The following is a 9,835-nucleotide window of genomic DNA, read 5'->3' as shown; positions in this document are numbered from 1 at the left end:
CCCTGGAGGAGGCAGCATGTATAGATCCTCCTTCAGATCCGAGTTCAAATAAGCCACATCCACATCAAAGTGGTGCACTTGGTGCCCTCTTTGAGCAGCTACTGCTAAAAGCATGCGCAGAGTCTCACTCCGGGAAGTAGGAGCATACACTTCAGTGTAAGCAGCCCCCTTCTCTGCGTGAATCCTCTGGCTACAAGCCTCGCCTTATACTGTGGTTCTCCAGATGCTGTGGGCTTAATCCTGTAAACCCAACGACAGCTCACGGCCTGCTTGCCCTCTGGCAGCTTCGTGGTGGAGAACACACCTAAGGACCTCATTGAGTTCAACTCCTTTCCCATTGCCTCTTGCCACTTCCTGGCTTCTGCTTCAGGCAACTGTTGAACCTCCTCAAAACTCTCTGGTTTGCACTGTGCTAAACCAACCCACACGCTGGTGACCTCAAACCTCTCAAGTGGTATCCCCTTTGTAGTGCGTGTGGAACGTCTGAGCACTGTCTCAGATGCTCCCTCTGACCCACTGGGGCCAGCTAGTGTGTCCTTGTTATCAGAAGACTCCCCCTCTGACTTACTGCGTCTTCTGGCCTTCTGCACTTGACTAACGGGAGACGAAGGCTCACTTTTGGCCTCTCTTTTAACAGCCTGTGGAGATGCCCTTCCCTGTTCTTGACCCTGGTCAGAGACCTGATCCTCATCAACAGGTTCAGCTTCTAACTCTCCCTCCTCAGCAGAATCAGACAGACTCTCTGAGAGAACGTCAGGATTCGCATGGATCCTTGACCACCCACTCTGCTCACAGAACTCAGCACTTCTGCTGACTAGAATCCTGGACTGATCGCCTTCTGGATAGGCAAACCTCCATCCTTTTGTCCCAGGCTCGTATCCACAAAAGATCACCTGTTTAACCCTGTAAGTTCTGATTCTCCTCACACAAAGTATCATAGTCTTTAATCTCTTTCCCATTCATGCCATTCTCCTGTCTAGATGGTCTTCTTTCCACTGGTGTTCCCACTCCTTTCTTCATTTTAACACAGTTAAAGTAAAATCAGCTATTTTACTAACTGGTGTAGTTCTATTATCCACCACTAGGGGTTGCAGGTTTAAATATATAGTTTTTCAGTCCAATTGCAGTTCCCCTCTTTCCCCACACAGCGGCAGCAATTTTAATAGTCTTTCCTTAAACAAAGTTACTTTCGATTTCTTTGTTCCTCATAAAGTATTTCTTTTTTCACGTGGCTGAAAGGCCAGACATGGGAACTGCTATAAAAAAACAGGAAGTCAGACACAGGAAGAGAGGGAGAAAAGCCCCCAAAACGCAAAAAGGGGAAGGGAAAAAGATACAAAAGAGGAAAAAAAGAAAGGGGGGAATGAAAACAAAAGACACCCCCCCCCCAAAAAAAATTAGTTTGAGATGTTATATTCCAAGTTTAGGGTCTTCTTTTTTCCACCAGTTGTCAACTCCAGAGTCTCTCTCCGAGGGACCGATAGTCAGATAAAGTAAGGCGTACTGTCTTTCTTCTCACCAACAACGTGGGGGAGTGAGGAGGGGAGGAAAGGGGCTCAAACATAACTGAAACAGTCATTCACAGCGACCCCAAAATCTCTCCCTTTAAACTCTCACCAGACGTTTCCGACTTTCCTCAATGCCAATCCGACATGTAACACCACAGAGTTTCTTCTTAAACGTGGCAGAGGAAAAAAGTAAAAAATCTAAATGGTGAGCATTATAGTCCCACCTTCCAACCACTGGCACAAAGCGCTCCGACCGGGACAATACAAAGAAGCTTTTATTCACCTTCTATATCATTATCTCCATGCAAATCCTTGCCTCAGAACGTTGTATCCAAGGGCTTTCTGCAACACTCACTTGGCGGCTACTTTCTTACTTTCTCTCCTCTCCCAGCCTTCCGCCATACGCCATTTTCTCCTTACTGCTGGACGGACTCCCTTTTTTTTGCCCCTCAGTGCACCGAATCTTGTTAATTTTCTTCAAGCAATAACTTTCCTCAAGCAATAACTGCTTTAATTGTAATCCAAATTCGTTTTTTCGTTTGGAAGTTGGCCGCTTTCACTCGAAGCATGAGACTGCACAGCGTGGCTTCCGTGCCCACAGCTCAATCCCGTCTCCGAGCTTATTGTTTAAAGCCCGAGGAATGGGAGAGCACAACCAGGCACCGCCGGATGCTCTGTCCCCCAAGATACTCCTCTTGGGGTTTTGTAGCCCCTCTAAAGCCCCCGTACTGCTCGAGACCCCCCAGAGGGTTGCCTCACGCTTCTTTTCATGGCCGCTCTCATGCGGTGTCAGCAGAGGAGACAGCCAGGCTGTTTGTGGACCACATTTTTAGGCTGCATGGGACGCCATTGAGGGTTGTATCCAATCGAGGAAGACAATTTACCTCGTGGTTCTGGTGGAAACTCATGAGCTTGCTGCAGGTAGAGGTGAGCTTCTTGATGGCAAGGCACCCAGAAACCAACGGCCAGGCCGAAAGAGTGAATGGAATATTGCAGCAGTACCTACGCTGTTATGTCAGGGAGAGGCAGAGGTAGAGAAAGGCAGAGGGTAGAGAAATTGGCGCTAGCTGAGTTTGCGTATAATAACGCTGAACACGTGTCCACAGGAATGAGCCCCTTCATGGCCAACTACGGGTGTCACCCCAGGGGCTTCCTAGGGCGTGGAGAGGAGGAATGGAGTGTGCCAGCGGCGGAGCAATTTGCAGAAGAGATAGAGGCTTTGCACCCACAACTCCAGCTAAATTTGGAATGGGCTAAAGAAGTCTACAAAAGGCAGGCAGGCACCGCAGGCCAGGGGAGGACATATGGGTGGGGGACAGGTTGTGGTCGTCCCAGGGTTTGCCCCTAAAGGGAGGTTGCAAAAAATTGCAGCCTAGACGGCTGGGGCCCTTTGAGGTAATACAGCAGGTTAACCCAGTGACCTTCAGACTGAAACTGCTGGACAGCATGAGGATACATCCGGTGTTTCATAGGTCCCTGCTTTCGCGTTACAGGGAGGGGTGGGGCTTTCCAGGGAGGGAGGGAGAGGTGCCCACCCATCCATGGGCAGAGGAGAGGGAACACTGCAATGAAGCAACGGAAATACTCGATTCCGGGTGGAGAGGGCACCAGATAGAGTACTTGGTGGCCTGGGAGGGAGAACCCAGATCCGAAAACATGTGGGTTCCTGCAGGATCCATCACAGAGGATTATCTGGTGGAAGAATTCCATGGTTTGTTCTTGCATAAGCCTAAACCCCAAGCTAGGTTCTTGGAGGAGGAGTTCGGACCCACTGACGACAAAGGGGACTTCGTAGGTTTCCCTGCCTCAGAAGAGGAGGAAGGCCGCAGGAACGAGGTCGGGGAAGTGTCCAAGGGAGAAGAATCAGACTGGGAAGTCCAACCAGCGGGAAGGGACCCAAGAGGATGGGAAGCAGCTTTTGAATCCACGGAGGAGGATGACAGTTCTTTCCGGGGTTTTCCTACATCGCTGGCTGACGCTCTAGAGGAGGAGACATTTAAAGACCTCACCAGTGGGGAGGGGGGTCTTGAGGAGGGGGGTGGATGTCAGGGAACTGCCATCGGCTCAGGGGTGAGAGGGGAAAAACCAGATGGCTTACAAAGAGCCCCAAAAGATCGTGGGAAGCAGCACCTCCTCAGCAGAGGAGAGTAACCACGCCTCCAGTGGAAAGGAGCTGCAGGGCTCGGGGTAGGCGAGGCAGTGCCAGGATACCTTGCCTGAGCAAAGCGGAGAGGAGAGAGGTCCTCCATTACCCACGCCCTCCTTGCGCAGTAGGCTTCCACGCAAAGAGGGGAAGCGCAGACTGGGCATCAAGAAACTACTCTGCTGGGGAAGGTTTAAGGACCGCCCACTCTCAGATTCTGCCAGTGAATGAGCGAGCCACGGAATAGTGGCGCTCTGCATGGTGAAGGTTATTTTCGGCACCAATAGCAAGGCTTTACAGCTGACCAGGAAGGCATTTGCCTGATTGTTCTCGGGCAACCCCCTGATACCCTTACAATCATCATCATCAAAATGTTTGTCTCTATTTCCACCCAAAGGAGCCCAGAGGAGTAAGCACACAAGCAGATCAATTCAAGCATCTAAACACAATGCCAGTGACAGATGCAAGACTGGGAAAGATCTCTGCTCAAACTGATCTACAACAAATGAAGGACACTGTGCCCACACATCCAGATTTCCTCCGCTTTCCATGCACAACCATCATGCTGGTCTCTGGGCTGTGTCCAGCTAAATTCTACTTAGTAGAGCCACTGCACTCAAGAAGAACCCTGCCAGATTAGGCCAGTGGCCCATCTAGTCTGGCATCCTTTTCTCACAGTGGCCAACCAGGTGCCACCTGGGAAACCTGCAAACAGCACCTGAGCGCAAGAGCTCTCTCCCCTCCTGCGGTTTCCAGCCACTGGCATTCAGAAGCATTCTTTCCTCCAACTGTGGAGGGAGGGCGCAGCCACAGTGCCAGTAGCCATTGACAGCCCTCTCCTCCATGAACTTGCCTAACCCTCTTTTGAAGCCACCCAAGTTGGTGACCATCACCAAGGCACAACAAGGCAACACACTTTTTACCTTGCATTGCCCACTGAGGAGGGGCCATTTGATGGTAGTCATTAGGACAAAAGGTTGAAAATTCTTGAATGGCATTTGGCTCCTGAAGAAGACAATGCACAATTAACCCTCCTGGGAAGTGGAAAGGGACGCTGGAGGCGTCAAATCCCACTTTAAAGAGAGAGGAATGCCAGAACATTTGTAGCTATGTTTTTTTTAATACGTTGTAAGCCACTTTGAGCATAGTTTTAACTTTGGAAATGTGACATACAAATAAAATGATCGATGATCCTTACAAGGCTTTCCCTCAAATTAAGATTCAGACCCAAAAACTCTTTGGGGTGACTACTAGATCTAGGGAGGGCAAGACCCTCAGTTTCATGCAAAAGGCCCCAGGTTTGATACCCAGTAGGCAGGGAATGCCCCCTGTCTGAAACCCTGGAGAACCAGTTAGGTTTGTAATTAACTAAAAAAAAGGGCCCTCCCCTCCTTCACTGCCAGTCAGTGTAGACAGTAGGGAGCTAGATGGATGAGGAGTCTCACTCTGTATAAGGCAGCTTGCTATGTTCGTCAGCAGTCACCCTGCCAACCTACCTGAATGTCAGTAACAGCCAACACACACACCTCACTGAAAAAAACCTGAGACTTGAAGCTAACACACCTCTACCTCCTTGTCAACTGAGTCCTGCTGGGGTGCAAATGTGCTGGAGAGGACAGGTAGCATAGGCTGACCCATCTTCGCCATACGGGAAATCAGTTTCACTTTTGTTACATCAGGTTTCTGTCCAGGGAAAGGGGGGGGGGGGCGAGAACAGAAGGGAAGAGAAATTGGTGTTATAATTGGCCATCCAGGCTTTTCAGAAACAAAGTTATTGTTTGTCAGAATGTGACATCAGGCTATAAAACAGGGAGGGTGATTGAGGGGACTTTCCATCTAGATGTTGTCGGCTACAACTTCCCAAGCCAAAGTGACCTCATTGCCCAGCTAAGGAAAATAAAAGTGGTTTACAAGCTCATACAACAGCTTACCATATTTTTCGCTCTATAACACACACCTGACCATAACACGCACGTAGTTTTTAGAGGATGAAAACAAGAAAAAAAATATTCTAAACGAAACAGTGGATATATGATTTTTGTGGTTCATGCTGTGGCCACAGATGTTGGGTTGAAATAAACGACAGACGAGTGACAAGTGTCATACGGGAGGCATCTCTCGAGCATGTCTCAGAGAGTCCCTTTTATTGAATATTACAGCATTGCCACGTATGTGCTTGTTGCTGATTGGTTAACACAAAGACAATACAAGGGTTGCATATAAGCATTAATCATCAATAGATTAAAGGTTGGGAAAGGAACACAGAATTGGACAGGTATGAAAACCTCCTTATTAAACTATTTACTAATGATTGATATGCTCCTTTATTAAACTAGTGATTGATATAGCAAAACTTAAAAGGGCATAACCATTGCATTCAGAGATGTGGTCAACCATGCATTCCAGAACAGGTCATCTCCCATCATCTCCCCCTTTCTTTTCTTTTTCTTTTTGCGAGCTGTTGCTATGTGATTCCAGGGTGGATGGGACAAGAATACTTTGGGATAAGTGGTTTGCCAGCGCATGCCCGAAGTAAGTCTGCCCACATCTCCCCTATTATTTACTGTTGGTGCTGCCACTTCGCAAAGTAGGCAGCAATGATTTTATTAGGTGGCTGAGGAGGAGAAAGAAACAAAGACCAAAGATGCATGAGACCAGGAATGCATTGGATGAAGCAACATAACAAAATTAATATACACATTATGACAATAGCATATTGAAAAAGATTACGAAGCCAAGTCAGATTTGGCAACCAGCCAGTAAGCCACTGGGTGAACGAATCCCAGAGGCCAGAAAATCCAACGTCCTGTTTAATGTGGTGTGTAAGATTTTGCAAATGAGAGATTTGCTTTTGAATGGCTTTAGAATTATCAGTAATATTGAAACAACACATGTCATTCACTTGTTCACAGCCATAATGATGAAGCATGAGCAAATAGTCAATGGCAGCACGATTTTGTAGAAGTCCATGACGAAGTTCACTCTGTTCTTTATTCAAAAGGTGAAGAGCTTGTGAAGTAAAATTCAGAGCTTTTGCTGCGGAGCAAGCTAAAGAGTTAGTATTCATACTATTCCGTACAGCCAATCCAGGGACTCCTAAGAGAGAAACAGCTAAAGAGATATATTCAGATCTACTGGGAAGAGAGACAGAATTATCACAATCATTAGTCAATTCCACAGAGCGACAATATCGAAAGCAGGACAAATGATGCTTTTTGGGTAAAATGATAGACAAACGGCTTAAACAGCAGGGTGTGCCATGGCTGATGTTTGCTGGAATATAATTGAATGTATAGCCTGGGCACGACCAAAACCAGCCTTCAGGCAGCTCTGTATATTTATATATATAGGAAATATTTACATAATTAGAACAATTAAAATTATCCTTGCCCATTTTCACACAGTTGGTTTTTGTGCAATTGACCATACGGGCACAAGTGACATTAAAGGAAGCCACGTATGGGGTCAACAAATCAATGGCCAGAGGTGGGTGTTTGCGCACTTGGGTACCCCAGTTATGGTAACCGGAATAACCAAGGGTGCGGAAAGAATCATTTTGGGGTAGGGATGAATAAAACCAGGTATCATTTTGCATATCAAAAGGGTCATGGCAAACAGGGATAAGGCAAGAGCCAAGGATTTCACCTATTGATACCTGCTGGGTTAGGCAAAAGGAAGAAACATGGAGGGTTTTTGCAAAAGATTCCCACACATTTATTGGTGTGGAACCACCGCTATTAGGAGCGGAAGCAGAGAGGGGCAAAAACAAAACGCTGAAAATGAGCACTATCATGGAATTTATATTAAGGCAGGAAATGAGACACAGAAGCAAGTTATCAGGGGTTGCTTCTAACTGGTTTTCCTTTCTAAGCTGTTCAGCTTGAAATGAGAGTGATTTTATTTGGCCCCACGTCACTGGTCCATTACGATTTCCAGTTGAGGGGAAGTGCAAGCTTACTCATTAAATTGAATGGTAGCTTGTAATTGTTGTAATAGGTCTCTGCCCCACAGATTGAGGTGGATTTTCAGCACACAGGGCTGGATGTATGCAATGGTTTCAGAGCTATCAGGCAGAGAAACAGGCAACCACTGCACGCTTTTGGAAGAGGTTTGAGGTCCACCCACACCCCAAACTGCAGAGGCAGACTCAAGGGGCCACGTGGGGTCCCAGCAATTGCTGGATATGACAGAAATGTCTGCGCCCGTGTCAATCAAACCTTCCAGAACTTTGCCATTGATTTTATACTTACGAAAAAGTTTCTGTTCCCCAATCCTCTGGATTACAGCTAACAGCTGTAGAAAGAGGGGAGAGAGCTCGTGCAAATTACTATCCATAATAGAAGCAGTAGGATGAGAAGGGAGCACTACCAAATGCGCCCAAGACTCACCCTTGCTTAACTGCATGGGCATATGGCTCCAAAGTTGAACCATGATTGTGCCCACATAGTCAGGATCTAGGACTCCTGGAATAACCATGATTCTTTCTTTGGCAGCAGAAAATTTGGGTAAAATTAAGCCTGCGACTTTAGGTGGTAGTGGGCCCGCCAACTGGGTGGGCATGAGCACAATTTCACCAGGTAAAACAGCGTCTTTGGTTTTCTGATTGATTAAATCAATGGTGAAATCAGAGGGTGTATCCTTAGAAAAATTTTCAGTAGAAGACGGCGGAGGGCTCTCTATTTGTCCTGGCCCGAGAGCTGGGCCCCTATGGAGTTTCCCGAACTCCTGCACTGATTTGCCTAATGATAGCCTTTTTCGCATTTTGGGCATTTTTTGGAAGGTTTGGCCTTATTGGCATCACCATTCCTGTTTGCTCCCCCGCCAGGGGCTCTGCATTGTTTAGCAAAATGACCTGGGCGTTTGCAATTGAAGCAATTGCCCGTAGGCTTATTGCCAGCCTGGATGGCACCGGCAAGCAAAGACATCGCGTGGCTCTGGCTGCCAACATCTGCACAGGTTTGAATCATATCCGCCAGGTCATATTTGGGGCGGTGTATGATTGACTGCAAAGCCTTCTTGCAATCGGTGTTTGCATTTTCAAAGGCCAATTTTTTCATCAATTCATTTTGAGCCGTAGGGTCATCAATCTGCCTGGTGATTGATTCTTTCAATCTATCTATAAATTGATGGTAAGGCTCCGAATGTTGTTGCTTAATATTAACGAAGGAGCTCAGTGGTTGCCCTGAAACAGGGACTTTCCGAAAGGCGCGTTGTACACAGGTCGCGGTGCGACTGAACTGTGAAGGTGTCAATTGCACCTGGGCTGGTATGTTATCATACAGACCAGCGCCAAAGAGTTGGTTGGCTGAATGCTGTGGATCAGCCAGGGCTACTGCGCTATGCTTAAATTCACTTTCAAAAACCTCATACTGAGCAGGAGATAAAAGCATGTGCATCAAATCCTTCCAATCTTGAGGTAGCATTGTGTAACCATTTGTGATCCCCTCCAGCATCCGTAGCACATAAGAAGGTTTGAGGCCAGAATCAGTAATGGCTTTCCTTGATTCTCTCAGAACAGAATAAGGAAGCGCCTCATACATAACCTGCTGTTGTGCAGTGCCGGGGTTCACATAGGAAATGGGGAAAGCAGATGGCATTTCCCCAGCCCAGCCAGCCTCTTCTTCTAAGGAGAGGAGCCCTTGCTGCCTAGCTTGAGAAAGCGCGGCACGCACAGCTCCTGTGGGAGAGCACGCAGGGGCTGAGGCAGGCGAAGGAGGGATGGGGTGGTGGATGTGGGCTGAGGCGTAGGGAGGGATTGGCAAGGTTGCGATGGAGGCAGAAGCTTTGGGTAAGGTGGGGGATTGTCTGCTTCGGCTAAAAGAGCAGGGGCTGATGGAGATGCCTGTGGTCCCAATCTAGCGACGGCATCCGCACACTTCTGCCAAGTGAGCAGACAATGAATCGGTGCCCTCGGTTCTGTGAAGAGGGTTTTTCCGATCTTTTGCCAAGCTTCTGATCCCAGAGAGCCGGACTCTGGGTACCAGGGGCACTGGCAAGCAATCTCACATAACAATTGTTCAATTTCTTTCAAAGAAATATGAGCACCCGCCACCCGCTGTCTAACGAGATGAAGCAGCTCCTTGGCATGCTCCTGTTGGAACTTTGTCAGCCCCCCCCCATACTCACGAAGTAGCGCGCTGAGACTTTTCCAGTCGAGTGAAGTACAGGGGTGGCTGCGTAAGGG

At 47.8% G+C, this 9,835-nt stretch overlaps 1 long non-coding RNA gene across 1 annotated transcript; it reads right to left on the bottom strand.

The window, feature by feature from the left end:
• Window positions 1-6,828: 6,828 nt before the first annotated feature.
• LOC310668739 lies at window positions 6,829-9,835 on the bottom strand. Its single transcript, XR_014506822.1, has 2 exons — window positions 9,778-9,835; window positions 6,829-7,944 (listed from the first exon to the last, which is right to left on the bottom strand). It is a non-coding gene; the product is annotated as an uncharacterized lncRNA (long non-coding RNA).

The sequence above is a fragment of the Podarcis tiliguerta genome, assembly GCF_965153285.1.
Source record: "Podarcis tiliguerta genome assembly, chromosome: W".
In the NCBI taxonomy this organism is placed as follows: Eukaryota; Metazoa; Chordata; class Lepidosauria; order Squamata; family Lacertidae; genus Podarcis; species Podarcis tiliguerta.
The sequence above is the reverse complement of the archived record's forward strand: the minus strand, read 5'-3'. Positions and strand labels throughout refer to the sequence as shown.